We start from the raw sequence: 11,084 nt of genomic DNA, 5'->3' as shown, positions 1-11,084 counted from the left end.
TCTCAAAGTAACTAAACTAAATATAAAATGTATGAAAAACAGGAATATATTATGAACAATCTTACCGAAAGGACATGGAAAAGAGCCTCGCTGCTTGAGCCCAGTTTCTTTGGTGGCATAGTGCTGGACGGACAGAGCAGTGGCAGGGCTCTGAAGACAGCTGTGATATGCTCCACTGGTTGAATGGAAAAGGCACAATACAACGTGGTACTATAAGTAACTCTAACATAAATAATTGAGACATTATTATGTAAAAAGAACTAAATGTGTCATGACTTCACCTCCATTCAAAGTTTTTGGAGGCTTCATGGCCTTCTTCATCACACCATAAAACTGGACCTTTGAGTAGAAGCTTTTCCATCTGTTCTGCATCTAAGTGGGACCAACATTACTTACGTGATCCAGTTCCCTGAAACAAGGGTAAGCCTCTAGAATCTTTGTTGCTCTGTCTTGCTCCTGTAAGACGTCAGAGGTGATGAAGGGTCTTCGAGACTCGAATTCAAGGTTCAGCAATTGAGTTACCGCAGCTTTGTTTGGCTTTTTGGACTTGTACATTTCTTGGAGGGTCTTGTAGTGTCTTGCTTGGATTTTCTGGCTGTCCATGACATCAGCTGAACAAGCTGAAGACATTACAGGGACATTATGATGGAAAGATTTTAGTGGTGAACAGTAGAAAATGTCAAATGTAACCATTTTTCTCCAAAATGAAACCCTTACATCAAGAAATGCATGGTTATATGTTGTTATAGCTATGATATTAAAAAATGTAGCATTATAATAGGAGTTAATGGGACCTGTAGGAGCCATGAAGTTAACATGCAATTGCCTTTGTTTGTCGCTAGATGGCAGGTTAGGGTTGGTGGGTAAGGCTTAAATGAACACAGGTGATTCAGGTGAGCAGATCAGACAGGTATGGGAGCTGGGAGGTCGTACAGTTTTTACCGCCGACACGTTTTTTCTGTTTTGTAATCATGATCAAATACTTTGTTAACAATAAACGGGAACCTCAACCAAAGAGTACGATGCATCAAATGATTCATTTTGGAAATAACAGCACGTAGGAAAACAACATCCCCTGCACCCAACCGAGTGGCTGAAGGCTGGTAAAATCGGCACTACACAAGTAAAAACCTGATCTCATCGGGAGGTTGGAAAAAGGACGCGCAGAAATGCCGACTGGAGCGGTTGATCGAGTGGCAGCTTGTCTTATGGAGAACGGTAAATCATGCTCTTTAATTGAAAAGAAAATGATTATGGACATTGAAAGAAGATAAAGGAGGCCCGGTTGGTGCATACACTAGGAGCAGATAAAGGGATTGTGTGTTTGGATCTTGTGCGCTGCCGCAGTGAGAAACTACAATGACTACGGTGTGCTGCATTCAAGTCCAATGATGAGGAGAAAAAGCAGAAGGCATGGTTTAAGTCAAAAAAGGATGACAATGATGCATTTATGGAAAAGATCACAATGTGGTTAAAGGACAATGGAGCTTCATGCGATGATGATGAAGAAACTGTGAATAAAAGTGCAAATATTGATGAAGATGAAGATGCAATGGGTGATGGGAATGTATTGATTGATGAAAATGATGATGATGGCAAAAGTGCAAGTAATGAGAGTCAAGTTGAAATGAATCCTGGTGACAGTGTGTCAAATGTATCAAGCAAAAAATCGAGCAAGCAAAGTCATTCTAGCAGATCATCTGTGTCTAGGACGTCATCGGCGTGCTTGAGGTTGAAATCAGAAAAAGCAGCTTTAATGGAGAAAGCCGCTGCTCTGCAAAGGAGGCATGAACTGGAGGAACAAGAAGTGGAGAAAAGCCTCCATCAGATGGAATGGACAGAGTTTCAAGATCTAGCAGCATGTTGATATGTGATCCTGCTTCATCTACACACGCTCTGATCATATAACAGCTGATTAGTCCCACTGAAGGAGACAAACTGTCTGGAAGCTCTGCACTGTCACTTAAATAAAATGTAGAATAATGTAATAAAAGGTAATTATTTTTGACTTCCGGTTGAGTAACCATGATGTAGGCAGCACAAACGCAGGGCTCCTCGGTCTACGAGAACAACGCCGTATTTTTTCAAAGAATTTTTAAGTAATAACGACAAAAAGTGAAGAGGCGTTTACAATATGCCCAGGAAAAGCAGGAAGATCAGTCTCCTCCCTCAGCTCAGCTCATCCATCATCAGGGTCATGGCGGCTGCTGTGAGCAGCACTCATCTGTTTTGACTGGTTTTTGTTTTTTTGATTTTTTTCTTCCTTGTTATTATAGTTTATATGTATAAACTATACACGTATGCACAAAACGTACTTTACTTGTTCTGACACTACAATCGATGTTATCTCACTGTTTTGTTATCATTTCTATAGCTGAGTTTACATATATTCTTTGTCATATCACCATGCTGTAGTGGTGCACCATCTACACCATCTAGAATGCTACACACTCACACCAGTGTAGTGTAGGGCCGGTAGTGCACCATGCTGTAGTCCAGGAGTCCACTTCCTCTGTAAGAAACCTTTCTGATTATAAATATGCTGTTCAAACAGGAAGATATAAGGTGAGGATGTGCATTTAAGAATCCTCTGAATATGTGGATGTATTTCCTCAGGGTTTAGTTAAGCTATTTTTAATGAAACCCTTCAGTGATGGAGTTGCTGCAGCTCTGTGATGTCATCCGTGACGACACGTTACCGGAGCTGGGAGTCCGACTGGAAGATCATGAAGGTAACGGCCTTCAGCTCAGACACAGAACCCTGCTGGCTGCTGAGGAGGGCAGCAGAAAGCAGGCAGAGGGAGACAGGTGAACTGACAGGCTGACTACGTTGCAGGCCTGCCCACGGTGGTGAAGCTGGTGGACAAGCAGACATTACTGAAGGAGAGAGAGGAGAAGAAAAAGGTAAGAGACAGCATGGGTCCGTACTTTAGATCGGAGGTAATTCCTCCCAGTTAGGTGACACTTAATAATGAGAACATGAGGTTTAGGGTGGTGAGATGCTGCTCATCCCACTTCTCCCAGTCTCCAGCCTGCAGCTGTGATCAGACACATGAGCTGAGCTGTTTCTTCACAGATGGAGGAGGAGAAGAGGAGGAACAAGGAGGAGGCTGCCAGGAGGAAACAGGAGCAGGAGGTCCGTGTGTTCCAGAAGCTTTGACCTCCTCGGTTTGTGAGCAGGATTCTCATGTGTTCTCAAAAAAATAATGCCTCAGCCACCTAACTTTTGTTTTGTGGAAAACAACTCACTTTTTGTGTTTTCTTCATAAAAAATTAAGTAAATCAAAAGTCAAGTAATCAAACTGGCATTTAAAGGGTTAAATTCCTCAAAATGATTTAATGTTTGGTAGTTTTGAGCAGGGCTGAAGTTGTTTAACATATTTATGCAGAAGAAAGCAGAAAAAAACATTAATCTGTTAAGTTTTTATAGCGTTTTTTTGTAAGTGGACATTTTTGAGTCCCCAATGACACCCGAGGGTTAAGTAAATAAACTAAAGTAAGGCTAAATTGACATGGAATAACAGACATGCAATGAACAGAACATAAAATGAATGGTAGATGTAATGGCAAACATAGACCCTTATATGAACGAGTGGAACAGTGTAATAATGTAATAATGTAACAGGTACCACATGGATCGGTGAGGTGGTACTCGTGTGCAAGTGGTGCAAGATGTACATCCTCTGCTGGGCCTTTTTGATGAGGGAGCTGATGGTGAGCTCCCACTTGAGGTCCTGGGTGATGGTGGTACCCAGGAAGCGGAAAGAGTCCACTGTGGAGATGGGGGTGTCTGTCAGGGTGAGGGGGGGTGATGGAGCTGGCACTTTCCGAAAGTCTACTGTCATCTCCACTGTCTTCTGGGCATTCAGCTCCAGGTTGTTGTCAGCAAACCAGGACACCAGACGGTCCACCTCCCTCCTGTCCAGACTCATCCCCGTCTGAGATGAGTCCAATGAGGGTGGTGTCGTCAGCAAACTTAATCAGCTTGACAGACTGGTGGCTGGAGGTGCAGCAGGTGGTGTACAGGGAGAAGAGCAGAGGGGAAAGTACACAGCCTTGGGGGGGTACCGGTGCTGATGGTCCTTGTGTCCGAGACATTCATCCCCAGCCTCACATGCTGTCTCCTGTCTGTCAGGAAGTCAGTGATCCACCGGCAGATGGAGTCTGGAACATGCAGCAGGGACAGCTTGTCTTGGAGGAGAGCTGGGCGGATTGTGTTGAAAGCAGAGCTGAAGTCCACAAACAGGATCCTAGCATTGGTTCCCGGGGAGTCCAGATGCTGCAGGATGTAGTGAAGGGTCAGGTTGACAGCATCGTCCACAGATCTGTTAGCTCTGTAGGCGAACTGCAGGGGGTCCAGGAGGGGTAAATAAAAATGAATAACTACAGAAAGTCTCCGCAGCGTTTTAATAGGTCACTGTCATTCATAGTTTGGAGAAGGTTTCTCTCCATTTAAGGAACTCGTTAATATAACTAATTATAATAAATACACAAAGCTGGAGTGGGTAGTTTTATCACTGCTCTAAGCTCACCTCTCTTTGTGCCCCCCTTCCTCCGACTGTGGCTCTTTGGTGCGGAGGCACATTCTAGCAGGGATGGCACCGTGCTCTCATCTTCTGACCCCTGTGCATGTGGAACACTGGCGCCTGCATGCAGCAAAGGTTACTGAAGCAGCATATGTGATAGCAAGCAATTCACAATAATCAAAGATTTGTTTTAATATATGGCATGTGTGTCTTTTAAAGATGATTGAAAAACAACAATGTGGAAGTACCTTCTTGCAGCGATGTCATGTTTGTCCTCAGCTTCCAACTCATGATCCTCACTGGCATCTGGGTGCATAAAACAGTCATTACAAATACATTTGGAGTGCCACAGGGAATGAGTATTCAGACTTGCTATGTAGAAAGGAATAAAATATTCTATTAAAGCACATAACCAAATATTATACTATACTTAAATGTGTCTAGAACAGTCGACACAGTTTTTGTAGCACAATGTGCAGTCCATGGTAACTTTCTCCATTTTGCCATTATGGCTTCCTGTAGCGTGCTAAATAAAAATTCTATGTGAACATAGGCTATAAGGGCTGCATGAACTGGTAGGAATACATTATAAAACCATGCAAATACTACTCAGACCTTTCTATTCAAAAAAGATGCTTGGCAACGTGTAATAAGTAGTACTTCTTGCAATCAGTAGGCCAAGCAAAATCCACAGGCAGTCCAGTATTTAGATCAAATGAATAATTCACAGCCAGTTAAAAACCTCACCCATATCTTCTGCGTCCTCTTGTGAACACCTCTCCATGTCAGCAGTCTCTAAAATGGTAATTGATAGAGATCAATCAAGAGTACACAAACGTCCAACTCTGAAATATTGACCCTAGATAGCAGTTAAATGGACAACATCAAAACATTCACGTATCAAAATATAGTACAGTAGGTATACTGTTTACATCAAGGTGAATTTCATCCAGACTCTTTCCTTTGTATTCTCCCAGGCGTCCCTGTTCCATTGCAAGAAGAACTTTGCTTATTTTTGCTAGTTGGAGGGTGCCCTCTGGAAGCCAGTAGTGTGTTCTGTGGACTTCGATGTTATGCCCAAGAAAGTCAGCTAACTGGTCAAGTTCTGTTGTCTTGAGATTCAGAACAGTGGATAGGGTGGCAATGTGTTTCCTGAGCTTTGTTGAGGTTAGTGCTTTTGGATTCTTTATGCCATTACATTCATTCACCAACTGTCTTATGCAGTCAGAACCCCTGAGATAATGGACAGACTGTGGCAAAGCAAATAATCTGTTTTCATCCAGCACTCCACATTCTTCTCGCTTCTCAGTCAGAGCATCTAGTGATTCTCTCATGAGAGGAGTGAGGAGAACAGGAACTTTCCTTCCTCTTTTTCCCACAATGGTTATCCGAACAAAATGTTTGCAAAGCTTCTGCTCAAGAGCTGTAAGGGCCAAGTTCACATCATCATGCGTTTCTGACATGTCCTTTGACAAGTACACAGACAGAGGCGTTCTGGATAGCTCACCCGCTCTCCGGCGATTGAAGAGGATAACTTGTGCTAGGGTCACTTTAGCAAGGTCTTTCCAGTTTGAGGGTGAAGGCTCTTCGGTGAGGGTATTCAAGTGTTGCTGCTGTTTCTCTGATAAAAAGCAATGGAGATTCTGGACATCCTGAGTGAATGGAGGAGTTGAGGAGAATTCCACTTGGTTTGGTCAAGTTGAGTTAGTGCTTGACTTGCAATGTCAAATTTCCAACTTTCTTGGTATAGCTGTGCAAATTCATCAGCATCTTGGACAGCTTGTTTATCTTTTGTCTTCAATCCTTCCGACTTTATAAACATGGCCAAAGAACGCAAGCTGTGTCCAACTTTGCGAGCAAGAGATGGACGGTGAAATTTGCCAGTTTTTATCATTGAACCCAGCCAGGGATCGTGCAGCAGAGACAACATGACTGTACTGTTCAGGTTTTATGAGGTCTTTGACAGTCTTCACAGGTGCAACCTTTTTTGCTTCCAGTAGCAGTCTGCCAAGTTCTCTCAACTTTTGTCGAATATGCTGGTGTTGGCTAGTTACCCTCTCATTCTTGGTAAAGAGTCTGCACCCATACTCCAGAATGCATGGGTCTTCCTTTATTGCAACTGCAATATTGTCTTGATTCATGTCACTTAAGAACTCCACTATGCTTCACCAAGTCCAAGTGGAGCAGGTTCAGTAAAAGCACACAATGCCTGGACTCTAGTTTTTACCTTGTGATGATTTACCCTTAGGCTTGAATTTGCAGACCTGAAAATGTCGCCACATCACTCTTTTTGTGAACAATCCATAGCAGTACACACAATGTGTAAATTCTTGTCCTTTCATCTTTTCTTTGGTTGTTTCCATGGGATCATTTTTTCCTCTGTGGGATGCCAAAACTTCATGTTATGCTCAAAGTTGCCTGATTTCGGATATAATCTAATTGAGTCGCCTTTCTTTTGAGTTTTTTGGCAAACTTAAAGCTTTGACAACTTCCACCTTTTCATGGTGGGGTTTACGAATTAAATGTCTTGACATTTTTGAACCTGTTGTCCACAGTAGAAGCAGTGATGTTTCTTGTTATAACTTCTGGAACCATCTTCTTTTTCAAAGCTGGATTAACGTACACGGATGGCTCTTCTACCATTTCATCTTCATTAGCATTGCTGTGACAATAGGAAATCTTTGTGTGGAATCAGGTTCTGTTTCAATCATTTCCGTACTGCCTAGACTCACACTGGGGCTGACTGGAGGACTTTGTTCTCATCCGACTTGTAGAATCAACTTTGTCCTTTTCTTATTTTTCCATGGACAACTCATGCTGCTGTCACTGTCCTGTGCTTTCCCTCCCTGAAATGTGGATATACTCCTCTTCACTACCTCCGCTTGTATTGTCTGATTCTACAAGAGACTTTTGAAAAAGAAAACTCAAGTTAATAACTGAGCCTCCACTTAGTTTGTCATGTATGACAACCTATCTACATTTCAGTTATATGCTGCAATATCAGAATTTCTTAAAACCCTAAAAGGAATCAATCAGAACAGTACAGTAAAGTCAATATAGATCCTAACATGTATCATTCACAAAATACCATGCCTATGCTTTTTACAAACTACAGAACAAATATAAAGATTGTAAAAGCATGTGTGTTCTGTTGGTCCGCTTTAATTATAAAATGAAGGGGGAAAGAAAAGGCCTACCGGGTGCCAACAAGTTCTCTTTGGCCTTTGTGAAGCAATTTCAGAGTTTGATGTGGAAGGGTGAGCATCGTCATCATCACTTGAATCATAGAGAGCATCGGAGCATGGCATTTCATCCATCTGCAAAACAGTTGTCAAGATATTTTTAATCATTTCATTCTTAATGTAATAAAAAATATTACATTGGGAAAAGTGAGAAATGGCCATTAACACATACCAGAATACTTTTTGTCCTAAGCTTTGGAACAGCTTCATTGTATGAGTGCAGACTGAATCTATCTTTATTGAATCATCATCAGTTTCAAGCACAACACTCTTATCTGAGTCAGACACAGATTTAGCAACATCTGACACTGCATCTTTCTGCAAAACAGAGACACATGCAGATGTGGTTCATGACTTTCCTTACATCAAGGAAATCCATAGGTTTTTGAAATTCTTCTCTAGTCAATATTATGTATTTAATGTATCTGAGGCTTACCAAAATGTCTGTCATTCTTTTGTTTTGAACAACTTCATTACAGTGTGAAGTCAAAGGGTGGTCTGTGCCACAGCCTTCATCTGTATCCTCACTATCAGAGTACTCCACAAGTGAAAACTTGGAAACCATAACCTAAATATGAATAAAAAAGAATATACCTTAAAAATGAACGTAGAAAAAGGTAAGTGATAAGACAACTGTTCTCCAAACAGCTAATTAATGCATGGTCTATGGCTCGTGTGGAAGCAACTTTTCATATCACGTTTGCCTTACAATTAATCTGGTAACATGCCTTTTACAAGAGTTATGAGCAAGTCCCTTAACAGTATCAGAGATGCAATGGATCACATACTAAATACCCTGTAGATATTAGATGTGATAGTTGGGAGTTGAGCTTAACATAATCTGAGATTTGACACTACCATGCATTTAGGAGTAAAAATACTTGGACTATCGTAAAAAAGAGCTCCATAAGGAAAATCAAAAGTACAAGTTCTTGGTGTAAAGTGGCCCTACAAAGCTAGAAAGATCAAAATTGTGTGTGACGTGAGAGAGGCCCCACAAGTTGAGAACATCCCAAATCATGAAGAGGTCAGGAGGACCCACATGGGCCAAATAGAAACACAGTGTGTGAGCCTGCGATGTCTCGGAGCAAATATAAGACATTGCAATGGACTACAGTATAAACACAGCATTAGACATACAACAGACTGGGAAGTGGTGAATTATGCTTATTATAATTTACAGTTTGACACTGTCAGGTTTTTCAGTACTGATGTAAAATAACTTCTAATTACATCCATACGGGAGAAACATGGAAAACAAGGAGTGTGTGATGTTGTGATGCTGATGTGAAAATCACTTTGCACCCAGGGGCCCCATAAGGGCCAAAATAGAAACACAGAGTGTGTGAGTCTGAGACGTTTACCAGGAAAAGCAATACAAACACCTTCCCATCTAAACAAAGATACCAGACAGTACACAGCCACAGCCATAAAAGAAAGAATCTGCATTACCTGTGTGCTGACATCATCTTTGTGTGAATCTCCATGTGAAGTGTGATCTGTGGAGGACATCCCCAGATCAGCTGCCCAGCAGGAGCCTGCTTGTTGGTCACCTGAAGCAGGGCTCTAGACTAACTTTTTGCACTGGTTGCACCGGTGCGCCTAACCTTTTTTCTTGGGTGCACCGGCACAAAAGTTAGGTGCACCGCATCACACATCACACAGCAGTTTGTTTTTTAAATGCTGTCCATATATGTTATGGATCAGGCCTTAACTTGACACCTATCCTAACGCAGAAGTTCTTTTCATCTTCTCTCATCATCTGCAGCTACATCTACTGTTTACCTGACAGCCTCGCAGGGCTGTAGCCAAAGTTTTAGAAATACTGAGGTCCAAAAATTGATCTCTAGGAAATATGAACGGGCTTAATAATAACATATCATCCTAAACTGACTTTGGACCTTGTTTAATGAACACAGGTAACTAAAAATAAACAAATACATGTACCGATAGTACTCATTCAAATTATGGACAAACTATCCAACAAGTCTGCCTGTCAGAAATCCATGATGAAGATTCAAAGTTACAGCACTCTTCATTTCCCTGTTTGCTTTCTCTCTGTATTTTCTGGCTGTCACTCCTCACTTATCTATCTGGCAATGGGAATTAAAAATTATTTAAATTATATACACCTTTATTTATTTAATAGCTGTGATTGAGATTCACGTTTCTAATGCAGCTACAGTACTTCTTCTCTCATCTTCCTCACCTCTTCCTCTCTTCCTCTCTGCCTCTGTCTCCTCTCTTTCTAAAGCTGAGCTCCAGCTGACAGACTCTTCATTCTGTCTGTTACAGTTTAGCTGTATGCAGACATCATACTGGCAGACAATGCTCCACTATAGCAGGATAATAACAATACTTTTTAAATGGGCGTTCGTCATGTAACCATGTTCTATAACTCCTTAAAACCAGCTGACTGCTGTCATTCAGAGTGACTCAGCCTTCATGGATGAACCTCACAGGTCAGATAACACTGTCCTCAGACCTGCTGTTCAGTCTGTTATGATGCTACGAGCACATCACGCCCCCTCCCTGAACATGACCGGCTCGTTATCATCACTCATTCAGGTCAACAGCAAATTATCAAAACCCGCATAGTAGCAACAAATCCTGCTCCTCCGCTGCATGTTCACTTAAACTGCGGTTTCTGCCGCGAAACGTCTTTAATACCCGTCTGTCTGTGTGCGCACTGCGCGCTGCAGTCAGAGGGCCGTATGAGTTCTGCACACACGTTTTAAAAAGTCCGGGCCGAAACGGACTTTGTTCTCGTCACCTTGGGAACACGAACAGATCTCTCTGTTCTCGTGCTGCATGGAACAAGCTTTATCACACAGCATCCGCTCTGCGCAGCATATGTCCGCGTTCTTCTTCTGAATTTTCGGTCTCTGCTGACCGCAGCAGACACGTTTTCAAAGATACACACACGGAGGTCCCTCCCTTCACCGTCTCTGATTGGTTCAGACCACGATATGAGCCCAATGTGTGTCTGTTGTTGGAGACTTTTGAGAGTCGCGGAGAATGTATCTCCCTCTTACAGCTGGTCGTACTGGTGCGACCTCTGATATTTTTTGGTTGCACCTTTGAGAAATTAGGTCGCATGTGCGCCCAAAATGGTCGCACTCTAGAGCCCTGTGAAGTCAGATTAAAGATTAGCAGTGATAGTTAGCTCATGTGAAAGTTTTTTCAGCATATATAAGACAATGCAACTCACTACAGTATAAATACCCCTTTAAAACACCACACAGATAGATTTTAATCTAACTCACCTTTTCACGCCAAGGCCACTTGGAATCACCAGAGTTGAAATCAGTTTCAG

At 42.1% G+C, this 11,084-nt stretch overlaps 1 long non-coding RNA gene across 1 annotated transcript; it reads right to left on the bottom strand.

Moving 5' to 3' along the window:
• Positions 1 to 4,799: 4,799 nt before the first annotated feature.
• Positions 4,800 to 5,840, bottom strand: LOC114434921 (uncharacterized). Its single transcript, XR_003670522.1, has 3 exons — positions 5,459 to 5,840; positions 5,274 to 5,321; positions 4,800 to 4,832 (listed from the first exon to the last, which is right to left on the bottom strand). It is a non-coding gene; the product is annotated as an uncharacterized LOC114434921 (long non-coding RNA).
• Positions 5,841 to 11,084: the final 5,244 nt, after the last annotated feature.

Source organism: Parambassis ranga, chromosome 4 (genome assembly GCF_900634625.1).
Source record: "Parambassis ranga chromosome 4, fParRan2.1, whole genome shotgun sequence".
In the NCBI taxonomy this organism is placed as follows: Eukaryota; Metazoa; Chordata; class Actinopteri; family Ambassidae; genus Parambassis; species Parambassis ranga.
This window is presented reverse-complemented; position numbering and strand designations above follow the sequence as displayed.